We start from the raw sequence: 13,007 nt of genomic DNA, 5'->3' as shown, positions 1-13,007 counted from the left end.
AATAAGGAGTGGTAAAAGATAAACAACCTACTGTAAATATTTTGGCCACTGTACTCTAAACTGTATTTATATCTAAACATGATTTCAGAGTGAAAATTTTCTTTTCATATTGCTCCTAAGTTGTAGAATACTGTTTTCCAGATGTTCTGAGGTGAAAGATGTGGAGAGGATACAGTGCTGCTCTGAGAAATGTGGCTTAGAGACTTTGGTACAGAGCTTGGATTGTTCCATGATTTATGCCCTTTTCTTTCATCATTTTCCCTGGCCTGTAAAAAGCTGGCAAAGCTTAGGCCAAATTTTGTCTTCAATGTGCAATTGCCCATGTGACTTTAGAGGAGATATGATTAGTCTAGAATTTTATACAGAAATGAAACTACAGCTTTGAAAATGGGAACAATGACTTAAAAGCACAGCTGAACCTCATGCTGAGACACTTAACTGATGCATGGAAAGTCATAATAACAGCAATGAAAGATCTCCAGTACAGATATATTTCTGGGAGTGGTACTTACATTAAATTAACTGTTGTGGAAAGTTTTGCTTCAGAGTGTGGAAAAATCTGGTCCACACCACTTAGAAGAGATTGCTATACCTCCTTACGAGGTATAGCAGATGACACAGATGGGAACCACCTCACTTGGATCCTGGCATGAGTCTACTGACAGTAGGTAATGAAGTGTTCTCAGGAGAAAATCTTCCAACCCACATTATGAAGCAGCAACAGAAAGAAGCATTTCATTGCCCTGGGGACTCTGCTGCTCTCCAGAAGGAAGGCATGGCAAGAACAGTGAGCTCTGCTCCACCTTTACTGAGCAGACTGGCCAGTAAGACAAACAGCAGCAGACAAACAATACTGGGAACAGTAGAAAAACAACACCAGGACCTTGGGACTGTATTATGGTTACAGATGTCTGCTACTGGTCACTGCTGTCACTACCCATGTTCACTAGATTACCTTGCACATGTTTCATCATCATTTAGCTGTGCATTTTGTGTCATAAGACTGGACATCCTTTTACAAAGCTGAAGCCTAATTCTACTTGCTCTGTAGGAATGTAATCAGACCAATTTACTAATGTAAAACTGTCTTTTTCTTTGCAGAAGTCCTGGAACAGAATTCCTCACACAGCACAAAGAGCCTTTAGGTACTCCTATAGAATTTTAATAACTACATCAAACAGTTTTTTTCCCTTTCTGAGGAATGGAAAAATGCAAAATGCCCTAATCCCAAAATGTGCCCCATTAAGCATGAAAAAGATAAAGTTTTTATACATTTACTATCTCCCATCTTCCTATCTCCAAAGTAATAATTTACTGGTTTTTTTGCTCCCCTCACCAGTTTCACAGGCTGTATTAACAACACTGAAGTTGCTAATAAATAGCTACTGCCTTCCCTGAGAAGAAGTGCATAGTATCAAGCTCAGCCTCATACAGCAGTCACTAGTGTAAGTGTAAAGATGCATGTATGGACAGGTGTATGTATACACAGCCATTCATGTGCTAATATTCTAATCTATAGGAAGAAATTTACACAATAAAATCCTCCCCAGTTAATTGCACTTAAAAATTTATCACAAAGCTGCAATGAAATATCCAGCGTTCTTCTAGCAATGCAATAATAATCACATATTTGCAAGCAGCTGCAAAACAACATAATTCATACTTGTCCAGAATGTTCAATATTGCGACAAAAAGCACAAACTGTAGTTCAAATATGTCTTCACTAGGAATGCATTGGATCATTTACCTTAACAATGTGAACGTGCTCTCATTATTATGTTCAACTTGATTAGTGTGTAGTCTAACATTTAAAAGTGCACTTCAGATGAAAGAAGGTATGAATGCACGATTGGCCCTAATAAATTGAGCAACACCATAATGAACTGCGAGGGATCTATAAGAAACTGATAGACACTGGACAGAGACACTCATAACTAGGAAGAAATGGCAAGAGCAAAGGGAAGACGAAACGCTCTCTCATATGAAACAAAGAAATAGACCCCATCAGCCCACCTCAAATTTGCAAAGGTTAAACAGGAATTGATGGCATCCCTTTCAGAATTAACAGTGTTAATAAAAATAGCAAGAGTAGGTTTAGTATTGATGCTCTGCAGCAGCATCTGCTGGTTACTACAGGATCTCCTTCAAAAATTGGGAAGACACCACTCGGTATAGAGGCATGATTTCCCTCTTGCTTGGATGGTCCACTAGACAGGATGCAGGGTTAAGCTCAAGGAAATAAGAGTACAGCTTTGTGTAAATTGTGCTATGCTTCAGCCTTTCTGCCTATAACTTGAAATTATTCAAGAACCTCAACTGAAAGCACTCAGAATTTTATGGTACTGTGAAATCTTCACCACTGACACTGTAACAAAGAAAGGGAAAACAGAGAAGGGAATATTTGATTCAAGGGAGAAGCCAATATTTGCCGATGTAACCCAAACAAGGAGGAAATATATTTGCTTGGACAAGAAACAACATTTCCTCTGGAGAAAAAAATTAATAGAAACCACAAACTGCCAGGTTGTTCACATAGTATGTCATGGGCATGTAAAGCTGGAGAATGGACTATCAAGAGGAACCATCAACACCTTTGTGTGTTGATGAACCAGCACCAGTAAATCTATCCTTCTCGTATTTCAAGCAGGTCATGTAGTTTCCTACATGGAGAATCTCCTTCTGCCTGAAGGGTAACCCTTTTGTCTAGGCCACTTTGAAGGGGACAAAGTTAGACTGCAGCAAGGCATTTAATGGAGGGGAGGAAATAGAAGAAAAGTCCATTGTGAAGGGCAGTGTGGAAGAGCTATTTCAGTTTAAACAGTCTCCTCTTTCACAAAAATTTCCTCTGCCAGATGAAACCTCCAGTGCTGGTGGAGCCAGACAAGAATGCCTATACACAGCACAGTGTAGAGTGCCTCTCTTTCTGAGGAGATTAGATTAGGTACAACAAGCAGTTATGGTGTAATGCCTCAGCCCTCCCAAAACCCTTGCACTGTATTATTCTGCTTCTTCAGTATTGTCATATTGCTTCCAGCACCTGCCCTAATCCGAGCCATTTTCTTACAGCATGTCACATTTGAAAAAATATGACAAAATCACCGTTCATCAGCCTGATAACAAAACCTACTCTTTATATACTGCCCATGTGTTTCTGGCTGAATATATCTGCAAAATACCAAAATAGCTGAAAACATACCTACTTAAAAGAATTTTAAGTGGTTGAAAGCAAGCAAAAAAGTCCCAAAAAATTCCTATCACAGCATCCTTTCTGATACTCTTTATAAATGGCTGTGGCTTTCTATATTGAAAAGAGAAGTGAAAAAGCCCTGTCAGGCACATGATGATTCTTAGGACATCCTGTGCAGGGCCACCAATGGGTCCCTTCCAACTCAGCATATTCTGATTCTCTGAATATGGTACTGGTCTAAAGAGATGATGGAAAGCACACTGCAGCAAATTTGGCATATGATATTAGAGAAATTGTTCAATGCTTCAGTCTTCTATAAAGCAAGACTGATATGCAATTGTTAATGATGAAGTAAAACAGCAGATTCTAAGGGTTCCATGCTATTGCTTCTTCCCAAATTATGATAATATATCGGAAACCCCACAATCAAACCAAACAAGTGGGGACACTTTCGGCCACACAAGGTATTCTTTCTGCCATGCAATTGGTGGAGTTTTGGGTTGAGTCAACCTTCTGTTTTGTCATGCAAAACTAGAGCTTCACGTTTCCTTGTGGGCCTACGTTTTTGCATAGTTATTGGATAGAGGGAAACTCAGGTGGTCAAGTAACCATGACTGTAGCATCTAACTACACCTCTGTGCCCACTACAGTGCCATGGCTCTTGGGATTTTTCAGCTACAATGCTCTGGGGTCTATGGCTGCAGCTACATGGTGTCTGCTCTTACCCAGCCCAGTTTTTATGACTCATAGAAACTCGCATGTGTATGTGAATTATTGGCTTTTCAATTGACAGTGAGGGAGCAAAAAATCATCTACAAAATAAAAGCGTAGCTACTTACATTATAGTCTCACACATTTTACCATGTGTTTACTGTCAGAATGTGTTGTAGTTAACATCTGAATTTCTGCCAGACTGCTGAAAGACAGGATATGATCTATTTTAAGATTTTTTTTTTGGATGAAGCTACAACTGCCAATCTGTAAATACTGTGTGCAATAATAGAAGCATTAATTTGACATAGCTATATGTTTCAAAAACATTTTTAGTTTCCTTACATTTTTCATTCTCTTTGCAATTCCAATCAGAAAATGCACTATCATTGAAGCCTGAAGTTGTTACAGCATATTTTAACATAGAAAAATTATAGGAAATATTTAGTTCACTGCTGTTGTTCAAATGGTGCTTTGTTGTCTAGTAATTTTAGATTTACCTATAGTTCCTCTTAAAATCAAACACAAACCTGAAATCTCTACACACACCATGACAAAGGACACCAAAGAAAATCAGAGCAAGGGAGCACAGTGGAAACCTGATAAACTTTTCCAGCTAGTTACAGGCTTATCTCTCTATAAAGGAAACAAAAGTAAATGAAAGAGCTCTAGATTCAAGCCCCAGTAGAATTTTTTCCCTAAGTTTCACGGTACAATTTCTTCCTCCCCCCAGGTTTTACACAGCATGTTTACACTTGTAAGGCTTTGAAATGATCCATATACTGCAGGGAATTTAAACAGCACAAGGCATCCTCCACCCTATTTCTTGCTTGTATCTCCTGGAGCCAAATTCTTTAAATGACAACATCAAAATCATTACATTCTACTGCCTTTCATGGCTGTTGCAGTTTTCTCGTATTCCCCTGTCTGTTTTAGAGCACAGTGTGAGATAGCTTTGGATTATGTAACGAACATCCTTAAACCAAAAAAACACCATTCAAAAAGGACTCTTTATCTTCATTGTCTCTGCTAGGGCACCAATCATACATCCATCCCATTTAAAAACAATGAACATTATTAATTTTTATTGGTTTTAGTAGAGCTGTATATGGGAGATTCATTTTCTGCCTTGATTCCTTTAAACTTGCATGTGCTAAAGGACAATACATGTACTTTTCCAGGATATGGCAAAACACAGCCAGAGAGAAATCTTAGTCTCTAGTCAGCCCTATTCAAATCTTTTTTTTTTTCCCCTTCACTGAGCTTTGCATAAAGCTAACCCAAACCCACATGGATTTCTATAATATCCAAAAAGAATGACAATGACTGATGTGATGTAGGTGGAAACTGCCTGAAGAAACCTAAATTGTAACAGGAAAAAAAAATTGACATTTTAGATTTTAAATGTTACACAGTTTTTATAAAGCCTCAGTCAATTTATTTTATTTATTCTAATGAAGAGCATTACAACTGCTTTACTGCACTGAAGCAAGCATCGATCACACCATTAATCACACCTTGTGAATAGTCACAAATCAAGTTCTAACAGCAAGCACTGAATCAGGAGCAATGAAGCATAAACTCCTTCACAATTTATGATCTCTCCAATTGCATCTTTTCAACCATTAAATTGCAAGATACCATAAATTTTTATCTTCTTCACTTCAGTCACATTATTGATTCTGCCTTGTGAAATATAGAATAGCTGTAAATCTAGGCTATTGAATTAAATTTAAAGTCTTGACTTCAGAAGAGAAACCCAACACACTGCCATGGCTGTTAATTTACACTGAGGAACAAATGATAGAAACATTAAAATTTAAATGGACAACAGGGATTTCAAAGAGCCACAGTTCTGTCAATCCTAGTCCTTGTCAACCTTGAGGGTTTTTCTTTTAGACAAATTTTAGATCACAAAGTGTAATAAAATAAAAGCTCCAGGTGGATGCAGAACAGATTATTCTTGCAAACAAGTAAATGATTAAGTGAGTAAATCAAAGCTACTGAATGAATGTTTAGGTTTTTATAACTTCACTGAATTCAGCACAATCTACCTAATTACAAGGTTGAGGTGCTATAATACAAATAAAATTGGCATACTGGTGATAGCACATTTTTACTTCACTTTACTAGTCAAAAGATCAGATCCCTTAATATGCCTGCAAGGTTCTCTCTAGAATATCATAGGCAGGTTCTTCCAAGAACGGTGCATCCATCAGAAATTAAAAGGAAGGCCCACCAAAGTGGCAGCCTTTATTAATTAGTGAGAACCATACACGCAGATAGAAATACAAGATCCCAAGCAACTGGACGGATATAAAAGTAGAACTGGAAAATATGTTTCACAAGAAAACACAGGGTGTCACCTGCATTTCCAGGGTAGGGGTGGGGAAGGGGGAGTTTGACTAAGTTGTTGTGGGTTGCTCCTGTGAAAGTGATGTCTAGCCAAGGCCAAATGCCAGGCGCTGACTGCTGTTGCCCTACATGCCCCAGGCTTCTGGATGCCTGGACAGAGCTCACAGTCCTCTCCCAGACTCTCAGGTATTTCTCCCTCTTGCTCCAGGGAAACTGGGTTGGTCCCCAACCAGCCCATTGCCTTCAAGGTGAAGGCCTTATGCCAGCATTACAAAACACTCTTCCACCATTTCTCTCACCAGCAAAGGAGCACCTGCCTGACAGTGAATGTGCTCCTAGGTGCTCCTCTTACTGTCCTCCAAGTTGCTCCTGCATGGACAACAAAGTTGTCCTCACCACAGGCTCAGAAACACATGATCTATTATACAGTTTACAGGATTCAGAGGCTGAAATTGGTTTCCTGGCACATAGCTTAAGTAAATCCACACCCCTCAGAAAAAGACCATAAAGCTATTTGCAACTGGGAGGAACAGAAGCAGAGCATACAGAGGCAAGGTCTCATCTCTGTCCAGGCCTCCCACATCACCCTAACCAGCCATAGTCTTGCTTTCTGTACGACAGAAATGGAACAAAGGAATTTTTTCCTTCCAGGGAGCCAGCAGCAGGAAGGCCCCGCAGCCACCCACTGTAGCTATACTGGAGAAAGGGCAAGGGAATGGGTGGTGCAGGGAACAGAGCAGAGAACACAGGCAAAGCAAGAGCTGGCAAGGCAGGTAAGCCTCTCCCCTCTCCAGGTGTGCAATGGGGAATTTAATCTCCAATAGCAGTTCCACATCAAGACCACTGCCAGGAGCATGTTCCTTGAGCTCCCAGCGATAGCTGCCTACTCTGCTTGCAGGTGTGTATGTAGGAGGCTGGGGTGGAAAGAGGTTTGGAGCAAGTAGAGAAGTCTCTGACAAGCAATTTGACCTCCAGGGAAGGAGGAAACTAGGCCTCCTTGCCCAGGCTCTGTTGACATACTCAGAAGTTGCCTAGAGATACTCAGTTGCCTTTCAAGCCCAATCCTAGCTATATTCAATCACATAAATCAAATCTGCTAAGAGGGTGGTTTGAAGAGTTTGTAGTAGCAAGCATTATAAGTGAGGCATGGGATCGTTGTTATCTGAGCAGCATGTGCCTACTTGGCAGTAACTTTCCTTTCTTTCCTCCATGCGCTTTTCCAGACCATGAGTATAGTTATCTCCCATTTCTTTCCACATGGAAAAAACTTGCCAGATATTAATTTTGTAACTAATTTTTTTATGACTTCACTTCAGCCCACCAACACAAGATTGAAGAACATAATCCTTTTAAGGAGGTGAAAAGTAATAATTGCAAAACTCCAATTCAAATTTAACGATATGATTTCTTGTACAACTTACTGGTAGCATTAATTACTTTCTTTGTACAATAGTATGATCTGTTGCAGCATACTATTTCAGGCAGAAAGGTCATCTGGCACCATACTTCACAGGGGTATAACACTTTCCTCCCACCTCCCCCACCATGAATTTAGAACAAAATGGTTGCAGATTCCATCTACAGAAAGCGATGTTAGCGATTCAATGTTGCACTTATATCCCAAATAAATGCACTGCATTCCCAGGCTGCCATTTTTCACTAGCTATATGAGTACTCAGTGCTTGGGATTGATGTGGCCCATTCTGAGAAAGGAGTAACTGGCACCATTTCCCCAGTGCCAGCAACAAACACCTCTGTACTGCTTTTCATCAGAACAGCTCTTGCTTTCTAACCCAAGGAGAAATGCATTTCAGTACTGACTGAGCCAATGCCTACAAAGTATTTTGTAAGTTCATTTTAGATTGTTTACAGTCACATTCACAACTGTTTTATGCCAAAGAGAACACTGTTTATTCTGGGAATTCTGTATTGTCCTTGTACCATCTCTAGGCTTTGCAATCCTACTGCTTTGTTGGTTACTGTCATTGGTCACTGTCACCTGGACTTCAATGTTAGGCAACAACTGACAAACCAGAGGACACAGTCTTAAGCTGCGCCAAGGGAAATACAGGTTGGATATTAGGAAAACAGTTTTTTACAGAAAGGGTGATAAAGTATTGGAGTGGTTTGCCTGGGAAGGTGGTGGAGTCACTATCCCTGGATGTGTTTAAAAAAAACCTGGATGTGGCACTGGGTGCCACAATCTAGTTGAGGTGTTAAGGCATGGGTTGGACTCGGTGATCTTGAAGGTTTCTTCCAACCCTGTCATTCTGTTATGATTTGCAAACCTCCCTGAATGATGCAGTACCTATCCAAAATATGCTGCTGCTCCTCTTACTGTATTAAGAAGTCCATATCTGGAAAGGAGTACCCTCTTCCCTTTTAACATCCAGAACTTTTTCAGAACAAAGAGTAAACTTTGGGTATTAGGTCAAGGAAGCAAACATGCAGGAAATTCTATTGCTCTTTTTTCTTTGATCAATTACGAAATTCCATGAAATAATCAATTAGCTAGAAAACAGAACAAAAGCTGAAAACAAAAGACGTGCTATTATCAATAAATCTTTTTGGCACATAGCCATAGATATGATCAAATCTAAAATGGCCATAGGCTCAGACTTATATCCAGAAGTTAGAATACACTTTTCAGACTTACCTCAAAATTCTTTGACTTGCTTTGGTCTGAGTTTTTAATCTTTTATATTAGAGAGAATATGTACATGTCAGAAACCCCTGGGCATATTGTTTCTGCTGCTGGCAAAAACTTCCATGATCATAGTTTCTTTCATTTCATTGCCTATTTCAAGGGAAAAGTGAAAAGCATTAATCAACCAAAATGCCAAATTCCAGCTATGAAAAAGCAGGAACAAATAACGCTTTCTTGTAAAGTCTTTTAGTTTTTGACTGTTAATTAAAACTGAATCAAGATCAGTAATGCTTCTCCTGCCACTACGGACAAAACTAAATAAAAATAAAGAATTGGAGAAAATAGGCAATTTATATGACTTTTACTGAATTCTCAGAAACATCTGGCACCTTAAAATTTGTGTTGCCTCAAGGAAAATTTTTTAAAGGAAAAAAATAGGGCAGGGATATTAAGAACTATCTAGAAAAAACACTCTTCTTGGTTGATAAAAGCGTCTGCTCAGAAATCTTGAGTATTCCAGAAATAGTATGGCTTGTGGAAACCAAAACCTTACAATAATGGAGAACAGTTAGGTTGCCAGAATGTGTGTATGATATGGGGAAATATATTGCAAATGTGTTGTGAAAGCTGGTGTCTCTGCAAGAGGAATTAACTGCAGGGCCTAAGGCACTAGTAGGAAAAGGCAAATGGGGAATAGCTAACCATTTCCAGGGTTCATAATTTACAATACAGATGTAGTATTTACTATATGGATAACCCAACTGAGCTCAAACATAATAAACCAACACTCTTTCTTCTTGTGGAACAACAGAATTAAGGAGCTTTTCTTCATACAATGCTTGTTATATGACATGTTTCCTGTTAACATGTTTAAACCCAGACACTTGCATGTGCAAATGAAATATACTTCACAGAACTGAGACTGGAATCAGCAGGCAATCCAGCAATGAGCAGAAACCCTTGAACAGGAGAATAGTAACAGAGAAGATTTAAAAATGAAGACCTCACAAACTTTTTATTAATATTGCAATAAACATCCAGCACTGTAGTCCCATTTTTGAACTTCCATAAGTGATAAATTTTACAACACTTTCTGAGGTCAGGCAAAATATTTTACTGTGGGATTAATGGAAATAAGTTATGCTTCCAAACTCAGAGTTGGCATGTGTGTGCCCAAGGACTATGAGATATAGTCTTTGCATTAGGATTTTTTCCTAACAGGACTACATGCAAACTCACTGTAGAGAAAAATAAAGTCTTCCATTAATTATGTAAGTAATTTCATAGCCCTGATCTCCAGATATCCACTCTTCCTAGGTCTGGACATCAAAACAATATAAGGTCTCTATGCATTCTCTTTCCCTATATACTGTGAGAAGTGTTTAGTCTGAACAGCTCTGATCATACCTGTCAATTGGTGCAGGCACAGCATGTAAACTTAGCTTTGGTTTGCCCCATAGAACATAGGGTTTTCTTATAAAATAAATAGAGAAAAAAAATCAACTTCATATTCTTCTTTCATAAAGAAATTAGGCTTCTAATTAGACCTGCAAAAACTGCAAGAACTACCTTGTGCCCCTAAACCAAAAGCCTGGATTCAAAGACTCAGAAATTCAAAAGCTGGACCCAGACCTGAATTTAAAACTAAAGACCATTGTACACTGTTCACAAAGCTCTAGTTTTACTTCTGCCTTCTCTTTTTCACAGCTGAACCATTTAATCAAAAAAAGTTTTCAGAAAACTCTGTGAATTGCTCTGAAACTCGCTACAAAGTATAATACCAGCAACTTGGCACAAAAAATTCTGATTTAAAAATGATCACAGATTTGGTCTAATTATCAATATGTTCCAGAACCTTCTAGATTGTATTTCCTACAATTTTCCATTAACTTCTCATATCAGGCAGGATCTGATCAGAACTTCTACCTTCCCCACTTTTAAACAGTGGCAGCAAGTTGCTTTAAACTCCTGCAGATTATATTTTTAGTTCAATGAAAATTTAATAATCAGTAATTCTCTTTGAGAACTCACCTTTTCATTTCCTTTTAAAATAGAAGGGGATGGTACAGGAAGATTGTGTAGTGCTCAACATCAGGAACAAATGGCTGCTCTCCTTGAAGTGATCTGGGCTTCTAAGGAGCCAAGAACCACCTGACAACCTAAACCATGAAATTATATGTTAGCTGTCCTTTCCTGATTATGTTAGGTAGAAGTACTTGTATACTGGAACGAGCCCTCTAGCATGACAGAGCTCCATAGAGACAGCTCTGCCATTTGGAAGGGTGAATGCTACAGCACCCTGTAAATGTTCTTTCTCCAGGAAACAATGGCATTTGTTTGAAGGTGTGAGAAGCAAGACTGCTGAGCAATGAAAAGGACAGCTCCATTGTGCAACAAGAAAAGTACTCACTGTGCAGCAGCAGCAGGTGCCAAGGATACTACAGGGTTTCCAGTAAAGGCTGTAATTAGGCCTTTTATGGCTATGACCAGAATCAGCAGTCTGTGAAGAGCAGCGAACTGCTCTCTTCCAGAAAACATAGAATTTCACAAAGTTTTCCTAGGCCTTCAGAAGGATTCAGCCTTGCAGAAAACTGTTTAGAGAATGATGCCTGCAGTGTGGCCATATGCAGTCCCATCAGATAGTAATAAGCAACAAAAGCAGATAATTTTTTAAAATATAATTTTCTAAATAGTTACAAGATGCTTAAAAAAGGTGTTTCTAATGTGACCTATAAATAAACATTTGGTAAGCAATAAACTAATTAGCAAAATTCTTTTCAGAAACTGAATATCTCGGCACAGCAATATTTTAGTCAGAATTAGGGAGAATCTGTAGCAGTCTGCAAGACAATCCTAGCAAATTAAAACATAATTTTTAAGAACTGATGTCAGTACAGAGATAGTAATTTTTCAAGGAGGGAAAACAACACTGAATATAAAACAGAAAAATGCATGAGAATAAAGACATAACTTATACCAGGTCACGTAATAACCATCTGTTGTATTTCTTGTTCATCAGAGCGTCAGTTTTCACCATCCATTTCCATCTTTGGATATCAAGTCCCTTTTCCATCTCTGTAGATCTTCCAGGACAGACTCTTCAGACTATGACTAACATGAAAAAAACAGAGGAAAATTTTTTTCTCTCCCAGAGGAAGTGTCTTGGCTCAAATTAATTTGTGGCTTAAGTACTGGCTACAGATGGCAGCAGAATCTTAGAGAGTGAATGTATAAAGGGATATGGGCAACAGAAATGAGATGGGATTGATGTTTGCCCTAAATAAAAACCTGTATAAGCTAAGTCTGAGGTTGATGAATGGTTTCTGCATATATGATATTTTAGTGACTGCTGAATGTAGCGATTCTTGGCAGAGTGGTGATGATGAAACGATACTGGGAGCCAGAGACAGTGCTGGAAAACCAGAAATTATGGGATCTGCTCAGCTCTGTAATTTTGGCTGAATATACCAGTGAGCACATGAGTCACACCCTTCACTTTGCAATTTTTGTCTAGTTGATTGATACAAGAACACCAAGGGATCTCACTGAAGATAGATCTCAAACTCAGATATTAAAAGATTCACCATGAATGTTCATCTTCTTTATTATACAGTGTTCACTGTCTTTGTTCTGGATTGCTTTGAATATCTATTTTGTCATTCAGTAAATGTTTTTGGGCTCAAAACAAATAACCTTTCTCCATCATGACTAAGAGAAGATGGCATTTATAGTCATTAATTAGGTAGTCTTAGACAGAATGTGTACATTGCAGGAACATTTTATTTCTCAGCAGGGGTATTTCAGAGAGTGCTAAGAAAATGTAGTGCATTTTGTAATGGCTTTTTGGGGAATACATATTATCTCAAAACATTAATTGATTATTGGGTTCAATAATTGAAATTCTGAATGATGTCAACATTGCAGAGTCAACTCTACTAGCTAAAATTTTTACAGCTAAAATTTGTAAATGTGAGTACTGAACTGGATACTGAGCAAAAGATGGAAAGAACAAACCTACCACAATCTTATTCTGTAGCATTTGGCATGTAAGGGTTGTGAATGCCTGTACTTCACTGTGCAAGTAAATTAAGAAATAACACAATCCAT

At 38.6% G+C, this 13,007-nt stretch overlaps 1 long non-coding RNA gene across 1 annotated transcript in view; it reads right to left on the bottom strand.

The window, feature by feature from the left end:
- LOC135308860 (uncharacterized) overlaps positions 1-13,007 on the bottom strand; it is a 45,877-nt gene that overhangs the window by 32,028 nt on the left and 842 nt on the right. The window contains exons 3-5 of the long non-coding RNA XR_010369225.1: positions 11,878-12,011; positions 10,932-11,059; positions 8,910-9,050 (exon numbers count right to left, since the gene is read on the bottom strand). This is a non-coding gene — a long non-coding RNA (uncharacterized LOC135308860). The remainder of the gene's footprint in view (positions 1-8,909; positions 9,051-10,931; positions 11,060-11,877; positions 12,012-13,007) is intronic.

Source organism: Passer domesticus, chromosome 10 (assembly GCF_036417665.1).
Source record: "Passer domesticus isolate bPasDom1 chromosome 10, bPasDom1.hap1, whole genome shotgun sequence".
NCBI lineage: Eukaryota > Metazoa > Chordata > Aves > Passeriformes > Passeridae > Passer > Passer domesticus.
Note: the sequence above shows the minus strand (reverse complement) of the source record. Positions and strands in the feature narration are given on the sequence as shown.